This window comes from Neoarius graeffei, chromosome 25 (assembly GCF_027579695.1).
Source record: "Neoarius graeffei isolate fNeoGra1 chromosome 25, fNeoGra1.pri, whole genome shotgun sequence".
In the NCBI taxonomy this organism is placed as follows: domain Eukaryota; kingdom Metazoa; phylum Chordata; class Actinopteri; order Siluriformes; family Ariidae; genus Neoarius; species Neoarius graeffei.
Window position 1 is genome coordinate 16301714 of NC_083593.1, and position 18905 is coordinate 16320618.

At 44.1% G+C, this 18905-nt stretch overlaps 1 protein-coding gene across 5 annotated transcripts in view; it reads right to left on the reverse strand.

Annotated features, from left to right (window-relative positions):
• Positions 1 to 18905, reverse strand: part of erg (ETS transcription factor ERG) — a 129093-nt gene that overhangs the window by 65155 nt on the left and 45033 nt on the right. The window contains exon 1 of one of the 5 annotated variants that reach the window (XM_060908747.1): positions 12185 to 12291. The exons of the other annotated variants lie outside the window; for them this stretch is intronic. The gene's annotated coding sequence lies outside the window, so the exon portion shown is untranslated. Of the gene's footprint in view, positions 1 to 12184; positions 12292 to 18905 lie in introns of those variants that run through there. 5 annotated transcript variants of the gene reach the window in all.

Below are 18905 nucleotides of genomic sequence, written 5' to 3' on the forward strand. Positions count from 1 at the left end.
TTCTCCGGGCCAATGCCCACGTCCTCCTGCAGCAGTGTATAAAGGCCTGGGCTGATGGTATGGCGATCTCCTCCTCCTGGCTGGGGAACAGTGGTGGTTGGTACCCTAGTGAGCACTGGAATGGAGAGAGACCTGTGGCAGAGGAAGGGAGAGTGTTATGTGCGTATTCAATCCAAGGAAAGTACTTGCTCCAAGAACTGGCATCCCTGGATGCCATGCACCTGAGTGCAACCTCCAAAGCCTGGTTGGCCCATTCTGCCTGGCCGTTGGTCTGTGGGTGGAAGCCTGAGGAGAGACTACAGGTGGCCCCGATGAGTTTGCAGAAGGCTCTCCAGAACTGTGCAGTGAACTGAGGACCCCGGTCAGAAACAAATGTTGGTAGGCAGACCATGTAGGCAGAAAATGTGGTGGACGAGTAGTTCTGCAGTTTCTTTGGCTGAGGGGAGCTTGGGCAGAGGAATGAAATGGACGGTCTTAGAAAAACGGTCAATGACAATGAGGACGCATGTATTGCCACCTGAACTGGGGAGTCCTGTGATGAAGTCCAGGGCGATGTGAGACCAAGGTCAATGCGGAGTAGGAAGGGGTCTTAGTAGGCCGGCAGGGGGTCGATTGGGTGTGTTGTTCCAGGAGCATGTGTTGCAGGCTGCCACGAACTCCTGGACATCCTCCTTGATGGATGGCCACCAAAAGCACTGCTGGATGAGAGACAGGGTTTGGGCGGCTCCCAGATGACAGGCCAACTTGGAACTGTGACCCCACTGCAGCACCTGAGTTTGCACATGACAGGGAACAAACAGATGGTTACGAGGAATATTGTTGGGGTTACCTTCACCGGGGTCCTGCTCCAGGGCCTTCTCCATGAGCATCTCAATCTCTAGAATAGCGGCTCCCACCAGGCAGCGTGGAGGAAGGATAGTCTCGGGTGGCTTGGACTCCTCTTGGTGGGAGGAGAACATCCTGGACAGGGCATTGGGTTTGCTGTTCTTGGAGCCTGGGTGGTAGGAGAGCGTGAAGTTGAATCAGGAGAAGAAGAGAGACCAACGAGCTTGACAGGAGTTGAGACGTTTGGCAGACTTGAGATACTCCAGGTTTTTATGGTCAGTCCAGACTAGGAACGGGAGGTCAGACCCCTCCAGCCAGTGCCTCCACTCCTCCAAGGCTAGTTTCACAGCCAGTAGTTCATGGTCGCCGATGTCGTAGTTTTGTTTGGCTGGGGATAGCCGGCGGGAGAAGAAGGAGCATGGGTGGACTTTGCTGTCGTTGGCCCTCTGGGATAGGATGGCTCCGACCCCTGACTCGGAGGCGTCGACCTCGATGATAAACTGCTTGGTAGAATTGGGTATGGTGAGAATGGGTGCTGTGATAAACCTGTGCTTGAGACTGGAAAAGGCTTTATCTGCTTCCTCCCCCCACTTGAATTTGGTCTTGGTCGAGGTCAGGGCTGAGAGAGGTCTGGCCACCATGCTGAAGTTGCAGATGAAACGCCTGTAAAAGTTGGCGAACCCCAGGAAGTGCTGGAGCTCTCGTCTCGAAGATGGGGTGGGCCAGTCAGCGATTGCCTCCAGCTTGAGGGGGCCCATCTGGATCTTGGCTGGTGAAATGATGAACCTCAGGAATGAGACAGAGCTTTGGTGGAACTTGCTCTTCTCTGCCTTAACGAACAGCTTATTCTCCAGCAGGCGTTGAAGAACCTGCCGAACGTGATCCCGATGTTCCTCCAGGGAGTGAAAGAAAATCAAGATATTGTCCAGGTAAACAAAGACAAAGGTGTTAAGAAAGTCCCTCAAGACATCATTAACCAATGCCTGGAATACTGCCGGTGCGTTAGTCAGGCCGAAAGGGACTACGAGGTACTCATAGTGGCCTGTGGTGGTGCTGAAGGCCGTCTTCCACTCGTCCCCTTCCCTGATCCTAACTAGGTGATAGGTGTTGTGCAAGTCAAGTTTAGTGAACACCTTGGCTCCCTGGAGTAGTTCGAAGGCTGTAGTCATAAGCGGTAGTGGGTAGCAGTTTTTGACTGTGATGGCGTTGAGACCTCGATAGTCAATGCAGGGGCAGAGTGACTTGTCTTTCTTCTCCATGAAGAAGAATCCCGCCCCTGCCGGGGAGGAGGAAGGGCGGATAATCCCAGCTGCCAGAGACTCAGTGATGTATTTCTCCATGGTCTGTCTCTCGGCGGGGGAAAGAGAGTAGAGACGTCCCTTGGGTGGCACTGTCCCTGGCAGGAGGCACGGGCGCAGATAGAGGGGAGGATGGGTGGGATTCGTCCCACCCAGATTTAAATTCACCCCGTTCGGTCCCCCCCCCCCACTTATAGGGAGGAAAAAACGTCTATGCTGTCTTTCTTTGCATAAGGCAAACCTCACGGAAAAATCAAAAGACTAATTACCATTCGGTTTATTGAGGTGCACAGCAGTATATACATAGTTGCAACAACTCACATAAAACAAAACAAAGACTGATATTCGGTTGGTTGAGCTGCGCAGACTGCACAGGTTGCGAGCTCGAGCTTGGTTGCTATGGTTACCAACAACAAGTTTGACAGGCATATTGGGGTTGGGGTTGGTTTGCTGGCAGCTTTGTCCCCCCCAGTTTTTTGTCCCCCCCAGTTCAAAAAACGTATCTGCGCCCCTGGCAGGAGGTCAGTACCACAGTCATAAGGCCTATGAGGGGGAAGGGACACTGCTCGGGTCTTACTGAAGACAGGCTTGAGGTCCAGATACTCCGGAGGCACATGAGAAAGGTTGGGAAACTCGCTGGCTGAGGGCAGAGGTGGTTTGGCAGGAGGCAGAGCAGAGTTCAGGCAGGAGGCCAGGCAGGAAGGACTCCAGCCTAAGATGGTGTGGTCAGTCCAGTTTAAGTGGGGGTTGTGCTGCATCAACCAGGGTAATCCAAGAATAACGGGAACATGAGGGTTGTTCATGATGTGAAGTTGTATAGTTTCAGAGTGATTACCTGAAATCCTTATGGTGAGCGGGGTGGTGAGGTGAGTGATGGTGGTCAAGCCAGTGCCATTGAGTGTCAGGACGGTGAGAGGGACCTCGAGGGCGAGTAACGGGATTCCAAGATCCTTGGCGGTGGCAGAGCAGATCAGGTTCCTGTCCGCCCCTGAGTCGACGAGTGCCTGAAGATGGTGATGCCGGTTGTTGAGAGTAATGATAACGGGGAGCAATGGTCAGTTGGCAGGGGACTGGTTCCGAGCATTGCTCACCAGGGCGCCTCGATTCACTGGTGGGCTCGTCCTTTTAATGGGCAGGCTCAGCAGATGTGTCCCTGCTGACCGCAGTAGAAGCAAGCCCCCGTGCTCCATCAGCGCAGTCGTTCTTCTGCTGACACCAGTACCCGATCTACCTGCACGGGTTCAACGGACAAGGCAGGTGGTGGAGAGAGGTTGAGGCGGCTCCTCTCTCTCCTCCGTTGTTGAACCTGTGCGTCAATATGATTGGCAAGGTCCATCAGGCTGGAGAGGTCCGATGGCAGTTCCCGCGAGACGAGTTCATCCTTGATGGCGTCGGATAAGCCATGTAGGAACACGTCGACCAGGGCACTCTTGTTCCAACCGCATGACACTGCCAACGTCCGGAACTCGATGGCATAATCCGAGGTAGATCAAGACCCCTGCCACAGCTCCACAAGCTCTCTTGCCGCCTCTCGGCCGGACAGAGAACATTCGAATGTTCACCTCATTTCCTCAGAAAATTCCTTGAAGCTGGAACAACAGGGCGTGTTGGCGTCCCAGACCGCCGTCCTCCATTCCCTGGCCTTGCCAGTGAGGAGCATGATGGTATAGGCTACTCGGGAGCATTCTGTGGGGAAAGCCAGAGGTTGAAGCTCCAAGATCAGCGAGCACTGTGACAAAAAAAGGACAAAAAAAGATCTGCAGGTACCTGGTTCTCCACTGTAGGGCTGAGGTGAAGGGAGTCTTGGTTTGTGGAGAGCGGTGGTGGCGGGACGTGAAGAAAGAGACGGCTGAGCAGGGGTAGGCACGGCTTGGGAGTGCTGGAGTTGTGTGGTTAGGAGGTTGAGTGAGTCGGACAGGGTGGCCAGGTTCTGGTTGATCTGCCTGAGTTCCTGTTGGTGGGTCCTGAGGAGGGCTCCTTGTTGCTGCATAGCCATTCTCAGATGGTTCAGTTCCGCTGGATCCATGTTGGCCAGAACGTACTGTTATGGGTGACGAGATGTGGTGAGTAGGATCCAAAAGCAGAAACACAAACCAGAAAAGCCAATGAATAAAAAAAAAGATTTAATTAAAGTCCAAGAGAATAAACGAACAAAAATAGCAAAAATAGTCCAGACAAAAAAAAACTGTAAACAAAAAACGTAGCACAAAAATATGAAAAAATGGCAAGATGAGAATGCAAAAACTGTGGCAAAGAATAGGCAAAAACAGAGAGCAAAAATCCAGGAAGCAAAATGGCACAGAGACGACGTGAGAAACAGACAAGACGTTCTGGCAAAGTCCCCTTCTGAGAACGGCCTATTTATACACAGCAGAGCAGACCAGGAAGTGAATGTCGGCAAGATGGAAGTCCCGTCCCGGATCTGGATTGCGCTGAGCTGGGAGATAATAAATCTCCGGAGTGGAAGTCCGGGGCGGATCATGACAGCATCATGGAGAGGAGAATCAGACAACAGCGACTACGGACTGTTGAGCAGCTGACATCTTGTATCAAGCAAGAATGGGCAAAAATTCCATTTGGAAAACTACAACAATTAGTATCCTCAGTTCCTGTGTGATTAAAAAGTGTTATTAAAAGGAATGGTGATGTAATACAGTGGTAATAATGCCTCTGTCCCAACTTTTTTTGAGTGTGTTGCAGGCATCAAATTCTCACTTTGTTTATATTTACAATAAATAATTAAGTTGGTCAGTACAACTATTGAAAATATTTTCTTTGTACTTTTGTCAGTTAAATAAAGGTTCACTTGAATTAACAAATAACAGATTTTTATTTTTATTACATTTTGGAAAATATCCCAACTTTTCCGGAAATGGGGTTTGTACTTTCCCCATGAGTAGTTACTGAATATTTCATAGTATTACTAAATACTATGCTATAAGTGCAATAACGGTATAATAAACTTTAAAATTTAAATTATATTAATGAGTGCTTCATCCATCCATCCATCATCCGTAACCACTTATTCTGTGCAGGGTCGCAGGCAAGCTGGAGCCTATCCCAGCTGACTATGGACGAGAGGCAGGGTACACCCTGGACAAGTCACCAAATCATCACAGGGCTGACACATAGAGACAAACAGCCATTCACACTCACGGTCAATTTAGAGCCACCAGTTAGCCTAACCTGCATGTCTTTGGACTGTGGGGTAAACCAGAGCACCCGGGGGAAACCCACGCAGACGCGGGGAGAACATGTAAACTCCACACAGAAAGGCCCCAGTTGGCCACTGGGCTCGAACCCAGAACCTTCTTGTTGTGAGACGACAGTGCGAAACACTACACCACCGTGAGTGCTTCAAGGAAAGTAAAATGACAATGAAACTTAAAAAGGCCTTAGGGGTCATTACTCAACTTGCACACACTTGCACAAAACAAAAGCAACAAGTAGATAATGCACATACCTGTTACAACAAGATTATAAGCTGTAGAAATTTAATTACAGTCTTTCAGTGGTGCTTAAGGAGGTATTGTTTCTGTTTACAAATCTGTAATTAAAATGAATAGCTATTTTATTTATTTTTATGTTTATGTACATTCTAGTTCTTGTCAGAGTTATCTTGGAGAATACTAAGGGTAATTTAATGATACTTCTGTGCAAAGATAAAGTCAATTCAACATAATTCAATGTAATGATTACAAACTGGGGCGGCAGTAGTGGTTAGCACTGTTGCCTCACAGCAAAAAGGTTCCAGCAGCTGACAGGGTCCTTTCTGTGCGGACTTTGCATGTTCTCCCCATGTCTGTGTGGGTTTCCTCCGGGTGCTCCGATTTCCCCCAAAGACATGCAGGTTAGGCTAATTGGTGGCTCTAAATTGACCGTAGGTGTGAATGTGAGTGTGAATAGTTGTTTGTCTCTGTGTATCAGCCCTGTGATGACCTGGCGACTTGCCCAGGGTGTACCCCACCTCTTGCCCATATTCAGCTGGGATAGGCTCTAGCTTGTCTGCGACCCTGCACAGGATAAGTGGTTACGGATAATGGATGGATGGATGGATGGATGGATGGATGGATGGATGGATTACAGACTAGGTACTACTTCTGGGCTGTGCTAGTACAGATTCCAAGTTGATTCAACTTGCAAACCTTCTAAGAACCAGTTGGCTTTTCCATTGGCTAGAGCGCCATGATAGGGCCACTGTATGTCTGTATACATCTTCACTTTCCCAGTAACACGAGAACCAAGCACAACTACAATGACAGACTACATTGTTTCTTTACAAGTGTTGCCCCTGGCTTTGCAAGCCACACTGGCATCTAAACATGACTTTAGTTGGTCTTATTTGATATGATAATCCCAGCTACAGCTCCTGATGTACACAGTTCTTGGTTCTCGACCAGGAAAGTGTTAATGCAGCTCTTGAACCAGTTTTCCTGGCCAAGAGCTCTTCTTTCTCTCGCACCCTATAGGATGGGTCGTCAATTGGAGGACTGCAGTGGAGATGGTGATCCATCAAAGTATTTCAACAGATCAAACCAAGCTCTCGAAAAAAAAATAGTGTCGCAGAAGAACTATACTAGCGTGGAAAAAATGGTGGTAGCTCAAACTATACTCATTTTTTTTAAAATTGAATCATTGTGGCTTCTGAAGCAGATCTCATGTAGTTGTGGTCATTTTACCTGAAGGCAGTTCATAAAGAATGGAAAGAGTTTCCACAGACTTTCATTGATTTTTTTTTTTTAATTTAAGTTGCCTTCTCTGGTTTAATTACAAGAAGTGATAATATCTCATCTCATCATCTCTAGCCGCTTTATCCTGTTCTACAGGGTCGCAGGCAAGCTGGAGCCTATCCCAGCTGACTACGGGCGAAAGGCGGGGTACACCCTGGACAAGTCGCCAGGTCATCACAGGGCCGACACATAGACACAGACAACCATTCACACTCACATTCACACCTACGCTCAATTTAGAGTCACCAGTTAACCTAACCTGCATGTCTTTGGACTGTGGGGGAAACCGGAGCACCCGGAGGAAACCCACGTGGACACGGGGAGAACATGCAAACTCCGCACAGAAAGGCCCTCGCCGGCCACGGGGCTTGAACCCGGACCTTCTTGCTGTGAGGCGACAGCGCTAACCACTACACCACCGTGCCGCCCCCAAGTGATAATATAGCTTCTTTAAAAAAAAAAAAGGGCAATATTGAAAACAGTATGTTTAAGAACATTGGAAAGAAAAGTATGTGTTTATTCCCTGCTTTCAGTTCAAAACAGATGTCTCATCTGTTCAGAGTCCATGGCTCCAGTCAAAACAATGTGCAACGAAACACAACCACTTGTTGTGTTTTGTCTCAGATATAGCCATGGACTAATCACAAAGCGTTTTAAGAAGCATTAAAAGGTAACTGTTGTTGCAGTTTACTCATGTTAGTTGCTTACCCAGACCTTTGGAAAAGGAAGGAACTTTACGGTATGTAGATGGACTTTCACGGATTTTCGTAAAAATTTTAGTTTGAAAAAACACATCTTGGTTTACTGTAGGTTATTTTTACTGTAACGGAATGCTCTTCTAACAAAACCACTGCATTGTTCGAATATAAAATTTGTGCTGTGTGAAATGGGCTGTGTGTAAGAGATTATATGTTGTGTAATATGAAAGGGACATAATTCCCTCTATATCTCTGTCTCCTTTTTGTCTACATTTCTTTCTTTTTTTCTCTCTCTCTCTCACTTTCTCGAGTGATGTTTGATTTTTATGGTATCCTGCAGGATGTCTGTAGGAAGTCACCTCTGCTCTTTCTCTAAGTGAGCCGAGCGCCTGAGTTTGTATGTGTGTGTTGCAGTGGAAATGCTCTTCAATGGGGGGGGCTGGGAAACAGGGCAGGGCCCTTTCACAGGAATGTCCTGTACAACACACACACACACACACACACACATACATACATACCCACCGACTCACACATACACACACACATACCTTTATCGCCACTTTAAATGCACATTTCGATCAATGGGTCTTCTCAACTCTGCTTTCAATACAACATTTCCTTAAGTTCATTCAACTCAGAAAGTGTGTGAAGCAAGGGCATAAACACGCTCATTTACATAAACACTTGGTGTCACTTGGGGTATCGATGGTGAGTCAGTGAAACAGGACAAAGAACATCAAAAACATTTTGTGATCACAAACTCCCTGCTCATAGCACCTCCTACAGACTCACACCGTTACTACAAAAGTGTCAACTGAGTATGGAAAACCCAAATGGATAGACAATAATTGTGTGTGTGTGCAGCTCGCTGTGCCCTGATGGTGGTCCATGAGGCCCTGAGGGTATCAGATTATTATCATCTCTGTCCGCAGCCTTTTATAGCGATACTTACTGCAGTAGTGAAGCAGACTTTAAGAGCTCATTTATACCCACTTAATGACATTAGCCTTAATACAGGCACATTCATGGCGCATGACACTAGAATCAAATCTGAGCCAACGTTTACGATACACTTCTCTTATTTAGAACCTGGGTAGAGAAATAAGGCTTCTGCATTCATTTAACAAATCCAGATGTACTTGGTAAATACCAGTGGCAAACCTGCATTTTTGTTTTAGGGCCTTAGTTAATTCTACGCTGTTAAGAGTACCATTTAAACTGGATTTGATCCCAGTGTATACATTACACGGCCTTAACACGCAGCCACTTTAACATAAAATGAGCAGACGTATTCAACGTACATGCACGAATAGCTGACAACTAAAACAATTCAACATGACTATCAGGAAATCCTAGATAGTATGAACATCAGGAAACACGACACAGCCAGATGACAAATTCTCATTGTCAAATGATAAATTAGGCTATTTAATATGTAAGTGAGTAACTACTAAGACTACCTGTTATGCAATGCGGAAATGTAAAACGTAGTGTCACTCTCTGATGAGTTCCAAAAAGTTCCATTTATTCTCAGTCAAAAGGCAAGTTAAGGGGATTGTTTCTTTCTCTTATAGGTGAATTTGTTTGTTGTTTGTTTTAATGCACGCTATGCTCCTATGTCCATGTCACTGGGAGCTGGCTGAATGAAAAATGTGTTAGTTTAAGTGACATTTGTGCTCACAGACAGTGAAGGCCTTATATCCTATTATCCATATCCTGGCCTTCCAGAAGGTCTTAAAAGATATTTTTCCATACAGAATTAAAAAAAAAAAAATCCATTGGAAATCCTAACATAAGTAATCACATTTTGATTTCCAATGGGTGGGATTATTGGGATTTGACTGTAACTTCCTAATTATATCGGTGAATAATTGGATTCATAAGACCTTCTGTCTAGCTCCTTAAGTCACACCCAGTGGATGAGCTAGTTTCACTGGAGCTACCAAAAAAGAACAAAAAAAAAACCCCACCCCAACCCCTTGACTGAATCATTTTAATTTTGTTGTTTTCAGCCTGAATGAAATCGGACTATTACTACAATACAACAAGCATGTAAATGTAAATAAACCCAAACTATAATTTAAATATTTTTGGACATTTAGTTCCCTCCTCTGAAAGTAAATACACACAACTTCCCCATCATTATAGTAGGTATATACTGTAATAATAATAATAATAATAATAATAATAATAATAATAATAGGTTATGATATTAGTTGGAAAAACATCTATTTAATAATCAAGTGTGATTATAAGCAAATGATATCATGTTTTGATATGAAATATGCTGTCCTTCTTGTGCAATAGTTATTATTCCAGTTCTGCTACTCACTTTTCCCTGAACCAAGTTTCCATGCAGTACATTAATAACTGGAGTAACTAAACACACACACATACACACACACACACACACACACACACACACACACACACACACACACACACACACACACGTTTGTCTCATTATCCCTGTGAAGACATTCCACTGACATAATTATTAATGCAGTTAATTAATGCTGTGCCTGCACCTAACCCTGACTCTAACCTTAACCTCAGTAATGAAAAAGAAACTTATATATATATAAAACAACATTGGAACCAGCCAACTTTCCCAACAAGATCAAACTTGCCAGATTTTACTGTCCTTGTGGGGACACTTAGTAGTACACAACAACAACAACATCATCAACAATTTCCTTATGGGGACCATCCAACTTTCCCAACAAGGCCGAACTTTGCCAGATTTTACTGTCCTTGTAGGGACATTTAGTCCTCAGTCGTACACAACAACAACAACGACAACAACATCATCAACACACACACACACACACGCACAGAGTCACTGTAGCTTTGTGGACTGATGAATGGTGATAAAAGAATGTCTTGATTTCTGTGCAAGGCAGGAAGTTGCATGAGTGTGAGTGTGCTTGGCTCATTTTCTGCAACTCAATCTAGTAAACCTTGGGGAAACCCACTGGCACCTTTACCGCTGCTCTCCTTCTATCAGCAGCATGTGAGGTTACTGGGCCCGAGTACTCAAAAACACACAAAAGCACACACTCAATCACTGAATCACACATATGGATATTCACATAAATGGTTCTTTGTTGCTACAGGAAATCATGGCTGAAGGTATGCTGTGCCAGATGCCCTGAGGAGAGGAGAGAATTCCTGTATTCTCACGTTAAACGGAGGAGAGAGGGGGAGTTTAATATGAGATGTACAGCAGGACCTCAGACCGAAAATCACCCCTGTGTAGCTGAAACCTTCTGAAACAGTAGCACTTCACCTCTTCAGCTTCTCTCCTGCCTGCGTTTGTTACATTCATATGCAGTCACGTGTTTGCAATGGATATGAGGAGATTTCAGAAGAGCAACTCACTCTTCTGGTATTTTTACTACAGCTGAAGTGGAAATTTTCTGTCAACTCACAATTAGCAGTTAAAGCTAAGTGAAAATACAGTGCAATTTTAGACATATTGAGCCTTTTTTTAATATTATAACAACATATCTGAGGAAAAATGTTCATACTCCTGACATTTTTTTTTTTTGTCTTGCCTTTACTGACACTGTGTTTTTACATTGGTTGCTTAAAAGACTAAATGGCTAGGCACTTACTAGCCAAATCATTAGCTCAGTCGTTAGCTAGCCTTCTTGCTCAGAGGTCCAAATTTCCTATTTGCCCCACGATTATAACCACTTGATTTTTTTTTTTTTAATTATTATTATTTATTTTAATCCCAGCTCGGTTTAAACGCACCACAAGTCCTCTGCCATTCTGTAACTGGAAAGTGTGTTTGAACTGTTTGTAACATAAACACATAAAAATGAACAATTTATTACGTCAAGAGGATTTTGTTTTGAATACTAAGACACTAGAACTTGGTTGTTAATTATTTGAATTAAGTAAGCGGCCTAAGTGAATTTATTCAACAAACATTAAATATGCTAAAAAAGGCAGCCTTTGCAAAGGCTTTTAAAGGTGTCTTGTCCGTTCTGACTATCAAAATAAATAAATCCTGCCTTGAGCTCAGCAGGTAAGAACATTCTTCCCCTACATTTACACATATGCTTACACATAAAGCCTTCCGTGTACTGAATATCATTCGATTCACACTGCTCTACATGACATTAATTTACGCATATTAGCAACGAGAACTGTCCCAACTTTCAGACACTGCATGCACTGTCTCTGTGCTTATATGTGTATCTGTGTGTTGGATGCAACAGCCCTCTTCATCTTCACAGTGGAAACAAACAGTCACTCTAGAGTGCACACCATGGTGTGAGCTTTATACTTCATGGAATACAGACGCACACATATGCACGCTTTACCTGTTCAAGTCAAAGGTAAAAACTCTTCATCGAGCCAAACGAAGACAAGCAAAAACATAAACTGATGCCACACCTGAGAACAAGATCATATGAAGGAGAGGAGAGGAGAAAAAAGGAGAGGAGAGTGCAAGAATGAAGAGGAGAAGATAGAAAAGCAGAGTGGAGAAATGAGGAGAGGAATAAAAAGGAGAGGAGAGGAACGGAAAGGTGAGGAATGAAGAGGAAAGAACTGAATAGGAGAGGGCCGGAATAAAGATGAGTGGCAAGGAGAAAAGTGAAGATGAGAGGAGAGCCATTACCTCAGAGAACGTCTACCCTCTTGCCACGGCGAGCTCATCTGTGCTGGCCTGCTTGCCGCCACTCTGCACATGCAAGCGTGTGTGCGTGTGTGAGCCAGCGTCTCTGTCACAGCTTGGCAGAGGCCCTACTGGAGGACTCCTGGATAACAAATGTCTGGGAGTTCGGCAGGTTTTCTGCACATGCTGTTCACAGTGAATGTGACTAGACCACAAGTCTGTCCCCTTGACACACAAGCACACGCACAAATAAGGAGAGAAAAAAGACCAGAAAGAAGAAAGCCACGGTCTGATCCCAGCGCAAATAACATTCCTGAATGCCAGATTTCTTGGATCGGTGCACAGACCTTCTGGCATGCTTCTTTAGCTGGAGTGAGGACAGGGATAAAGTTTAGCTGCTGGGTGTGTTTATATGTACGTTATTTGTATGAGTTTGTGTGAAGTTTCTTATAAATTCAACATCTTTTCTCTCTCTCTTCATCATCTGAGACTGAATCTTCACACTGAACAACCCAAAAGAGACCGCATACAACACGACTCATCTACCCAAGTGTGAAAAATGTGCTGAGGATTTTTTTTTCAACAAGCAAAAGCATTCGAACATGTCATCCATCTCTGCGGCAGCTGGCTAGCGGTGATGTATGAAATCAGTGGGAATTGGCAGAAGCTTCGACTCTGCTGCTTTAATGAGATGTACACGTAGCAAAGCTATTAGTTTAATATTAGTTTAACAAACCAATTAGCTACCAGTATTAGTTATTAGCATGGCATTATAGCGGAGTTAATCTGTTTTACTGGGGGACATGGTGGGGCAGTGTTGCTGTGCGGTTCCCAGTTTGATCCTGAGCTCAGATTACTGTCTCTATGGATTTTCGGATGTTCTCCCCAATGCCCATATGAGTTTCTTCTGGGTTCTGTGTTTTTTTACCACCTCAAAAATAAATGCAGGTAGGCGGATTGGCGAGTCTAAGTCGCCTATAGGTCTGAATGTGTGCATAGTGCCCTGCAATGCGCATGAAAGTGAGCCGACACAATATACAACCCCAATTCCAAAAAAGTTGGGACACTATGTAAAACATAAATAAAAGCAGAATGTGATGATTTGCAAATCATGGAACCCCTAGATTTAATTGAAAGTAGTACAAAGATAACATAAATGTTGAAACTGAGAAATTTTATTTTCATCTCATCTCTCATTATCTGTAGCCGCTTTATCCTGTTCTACAGGGTCGCAGGCAAGCTGGAGCCTATCCCAGCTGACTACGGGCGAAAGGTGGGGTACACCCTGGACAAGTCGCCAGGTCATCACAGGGCTGACACATAGACACAGACAACCATTCACACTCACATTCACACCTACGGTCAATTTAGAGTCACCAGTTAACCTAACCTGCATGTCTTTGGACTGTGGGGGAAACCGGAGCACCCGGAGGAAAGCCACGCGGACACGGGGAGAACATGCAAACTCTGCACAGAAAGGCCCTCACCGGCCACGGGGCTCGAACCCGGACCTTCTTGCTGTGAGGCAACAGCGCCAACCACTACACCACCATGCCGCCCAGAAATTGTATTTTATTTTATTTATTTATTTATTTATTTATTTATTTTTTAAATATATGCTTATTTTGAATTTGATATCAGTAACACATTTCAGAAAAGTTGGGACGGGGCAACAAAAGACTGAAAAGGTTATGTAATACTAAAAAAACCCAACCTAATGTGATTAATTGGCAACAGGTCAGTAACATGATTGGATATAAACAGAGCATCACAGAGAGGCGGAGTCTCTCAGAAGTAAAGATGGGGAGGGGTTCACCACTCTGTAAAAGCCTGCGTGGGCAAACAGTGCAACAATTTAAGAATAACGTTCCTCATTGTAAAATTGCAAAGAATTTGGGGATCACATCATCTATGGTACATAATATCATTAAAATATTCAGCAAATCTGGAGAAATCTCTGTATGCAAGAGACAAGGCTGAAAACTGACATTGGATGCTTGTGATCTTCAGGCCCTCAGGAGACACTGCATTAAAAGCAGACACGTGTCTGTAGTGGAAATCACTGTATGGGCTCAGGAACACTTCAGAAAACCATCGGCTGTGAAAACAGTTTATTACTGCATCAACAAAAGCAAGTTAAAACCAGATATTAACAATATCCAGAAACACTGCCACCTTCTCTGGGCTTGAGTTCTTTTACGATGGACTGAGGTGAAGTGGAAAATTGTCCCGAGGTCTGACAAATCAAAAGTAGAAATTCTTTTTACAACCCCGATTCCAAAAAAGTTGGGACAAATTAGAAATTAATGGAATGCAGTGATGTGGAAGTTTCAAAATTCCATATTTTATTCAGAATAGAACATAGATGACATATCAAATGTTTAAACTGAGAAAATGTATCATTTAAAGAGAAAAATTAGGTGATTTAAAATTTCATGACAACACCACACCTCAAAAAAGTTGGGACAAGGCCATGTTTCCCACTGTGAGACATCCCCTTTTCTCTTTACAACAGTCTGTAAACGTCTGGGGACTGAGGAGACAAATTGCTCAAGTTTAGGGATAGGAATGTTAACCCATTCTTGTCTAATGTAGGATTCTAGTTGCTCAACTGTCTTAGGTCTTTTTTGTCGTATCTTCCGTTTTATGATGTGTCAAATGTTTTCTATGGGTGAAAGATCTGGACTGCAGGCTGGCCAGTTCAGTACCCAGACCCTTCTTCTACACAGCCATGATGCTGTAATTGATGCAGTATGTGGTTTGGCATTGTCATGTTGGAAAATGCAAGGTCTTCCCTGAAAGAGACGTCGTCTGGATGGGAGCATATGTTGCTCTAGAAACTGGATATACCTTTCAGCATTGATGGTGTCTTTCCAGATGTGTAAGCTGCCCATGCCACACACACTAATGCAACCCCATACCATCAGAGATGCAGGCTTCTGAACTGAGCGCTGATAACAACTTGGGTCGTCCTTCTCCTCTTTAGTCCGAATGACACGGTGTCCCTGATTTCCATAAAGAACTTCAAATTTTGATTCGTCTGACCACAGAACAGTTTTCCACTTTGCCACAGTCCATTTTAAATGAGCCTCGGCCCAGAGAAGACGTCTGCGCTTCTGGATCATGTTTAGATACGGCTTCTTCTTTGAACTATAGAGTTTTAGCTGGCAACGGCGGATGGCCCGGTGAATTGTGTTCACAGATAATGTTCTCTGGAAATATTCCTGAGCCCATTTTGTGATTTCCAATACAGAAGCATGCCTGTATGTGATGCAGTGCCGTCTAAGGGCCTGAAGATCATGGGCACCCAGTATGGTTTTCCGGCCTTGACCCTTACGCACAGAGATTCTTCCAGATTCTCTGAATCTTTTGATGATATTATGCACTGTAGATGATGATATGTTCAAACTCTTTGCAATTTTACACTGTCGAACTCCTTTCTGATACTGCTCCGCTATTTGTCGGCGCAGAATTAGGGGGATTGGTGATCCTCTTCCCATCTTTACTTCTGAGAGCCGCTGCCACTCCAAGATGCTCTTTTTATACCCAGTCATGTTAATGACCTATTGCCAATTGACCTAATGAGTTGCAATTTGGTCCTCCAGCTGTTCCTTTTTTGTACCTTTAACTTTTCCAGCCTCTTATTGCCCCTGTCCCAACTTTTTTGAGATGTGTTGCTGTCATGAAATTTCAAATGAGCCAATATTTGGCATGAAATTTCAAAATGTCTCACTTTCGACATTTGATATGTTGTCTATGTTCTATTGTGAATACAATATCAGTTTTTGAGATTTGTAAATTATTGCATTCCTTTTTATTTACAATTTCTACTTTGTCCCAACTTTTTGGGAATCGGGGTTGTAGAAATCATGAACACCACGTCCTCCAGACTAAAGAGGAGAGGGACCATCCGGCTTGTTATCAGTGCACAGTTCAAAAGCCAACATCTGTGATGGTATGAGGGTGCGTTAGTGCACATGACATGGGTAGCTTGTAGATATGGGAAGCCATCATTAATGCTGAATGATATATACAGATTTAAGAGCAATATGCTGCCATCCAGAAAAAATCTTTTTCAGGGAAGGCTTTCCTTCTTTCAGACAGACAATGCCAAACTGTTTTCTGCACATATTAAAACTGCATGACTCCATAGTAAAAGAGTCCAGACCAGTGGTTGCGTTAGACTTTTTCATTGTCCGTCATTTTGACAGACAGGGTCGTAAAAATTCCGTCATTGTCCATTATTATCTGTCATTTTATTTTAACTTTTAAATGACAATGTATATAGGCTATAAATGCTATATATTTAATAACTTGTGTTTTCATGGACTCAATTTCATTTAAAAATTAATTCACAGAACAAGCTTGTATTATTTAATCATTTATTTATGTATTTATGATGCAAAAAGATGAACAGAGATTCTGACGTTCGGTCACTTGTGAACCCATTTTCCCTCCGCTTGCGGCTGTTGTGCCTTAACGGGCATATGAACAATGTTATTTTACAACGTAGCAAGACAATTGCAGTTCAAATATGAACAGTCCACTACAACGATTTAAGTGACAATCTAATTTGACCTGTTTGCGTGAGCTCAAACCTTCCTTCTGGCCCGCATGGATTTAAATTGGGAGCTCGCTTGTGCATAATCAAAGTCGTCAATGGAGACTGCTGCCGAGGCAATTGTCATTAAATTTTGCGTCTTTGCCTCAGACAGACGACTTCTCATTGACGTTTTAATTTTATTCTGAAGGCTGAACCCGCGCTCTGCTGCGACACTGGAGACTGGAATAACCAGCGCCACTTCAGCCAAAGTTCTGAAGTCGGGAAACATTTCTCCCAGGGAAGTGATCAGAAGCCGGCAAGAGCCTCTGAAAGTTGGATTTCCCGACCCTGCTAGTACTCTCTTCATAGGGAGGAAATCCTGCAGCATGCGGTCTTTCTGCACCAGTGGTGCAGCTGCACCCCACGTCTCGGCTCGGCGGAGCCTGGAACCTGACACGGAAGGTCTTAAATAAAACGAAGTTATGTTTAAATGTTAGTTTGTCTACCCGTGCTCTCATTAAAATGATAGTTTAGCAGATATTCGAGCAGTGATGTTCCTAAGCTTCCTAAGCTTGCTGGGGAAGAATACAATAAATCGACATTTGTTTCATTTTAAAAATAAGAAAACAACTAGCCTAAATGAGCGCTATTGCATTAAGACGTACAGGCAGGGAAACGACACAAACAACCCAATGCATCTCTTTTTTTAATAGCAAAAATGACGTGTCTTCTGCAGAGAAGGGAAACAGTAATCCATCTCACTGTGCTAGCGGTTAGAAAAGTCAGAGCGCGGTCAGGAGCGCGATGGGGGGGAACAGCCTTGCGCAGTGGCTACAATGTATGGAGCACTTGCATGTGACGTCACAGCCGATCCAGATTGTGACAGACGCCATCTTGTCGGTCAAACGCCATATTCCGCCTTCTACTTCTATTTCTGGTTCTACTTCTGCTTCTACTTCTACCTTTTCTTCTGGAAAACCCTACTATATACAATTCTACTACAACGGCTGCGGCTACAAGCTCTCCCTACCTGTGCACGGTTTTTATGTTTTTTGTGTGTATTTTTGCGTGTTGTTCGTCTGTACCGGACTTCAATATCCACTACAACCGTATGGACTTACTGGACATTGGTTTCCAGCAGAAAATGACGGTTTGTAGCGATTTCCATCGCATGCACAACATTCCGGACGAGAAAAAAATAAAACATTCCGGACGAGATAGTGAGACCAGCGGGGTCTCCGTGGATTGTTATCGGAATTAAGCAAAGCGAAGGAGGTGGCATCGGGAGCGGAAGCAAAAGCGAGGCTGCAGAGCCGGCCTGTTGACTAAGCTCAGAAAACAGCCACTCAAACCTCCACTGCCAAGCCTCTACCTCTCCAACGCCAGATCCATGTAAACAAGACGGACGAGCTGGAATTACCTTATTCTATTCTATAATCGGCTGGTCAGTGCTGTACTCAATACTTAAGTGACTTACCCATCCAATGAGGATTCTTGTTTACAAGATGCCACATCTGAGTCGCTGACAAATCCTGAATTTCTGTAGAGATAACTGTCCAGAGAGTCATAAGCACGCAGTGTTTCACCACTGAACAGCGAGGGAAAGTTACTGAGGTAATTATACACGTCTGGGTATTCCGCTGGCAGTTCAAAATCCAGTCGTGAAAACTCCTTCCGGTAAGCCATAAGGGTCACTAATCTGTAGATCGTTTATTTTAGACATATATCTAGTTATCTGTTCATTAGAAAAATGAGCCGTGTAGTCCGTCGGTTGAAATTGATCCATTCTGTACACGAGTGCAGCAGTATTCAGCGGTGTTTTTGACCGACAAGATGGCGGTTGTGTACTTTCCGGTCACGTGACTGCAAGATCTCTATACATGAGTAGCCTATGCACTGAACATCAAGACTGCCACAACGTCGGCTCAGATTGAAAGTGACGGCAGTGAAGACTATGTATACTGTATGTAAGAAAACTCTGCCACAACTTGCCAATCATTTCAATTGTGTGTTTCATTATGTTTTATTATTGTTATTATTAGGCTATTATTGTTATTGGTAATGGTAACGGTAAACATCCGTCAAAATGACCGATGGCCTTCAGATTTTTCCATCATAGCTAAAAAAAATCCGTCAATGACGGACAATTGTCGGTTAACGCGACCTACAGTCCAGACGCTA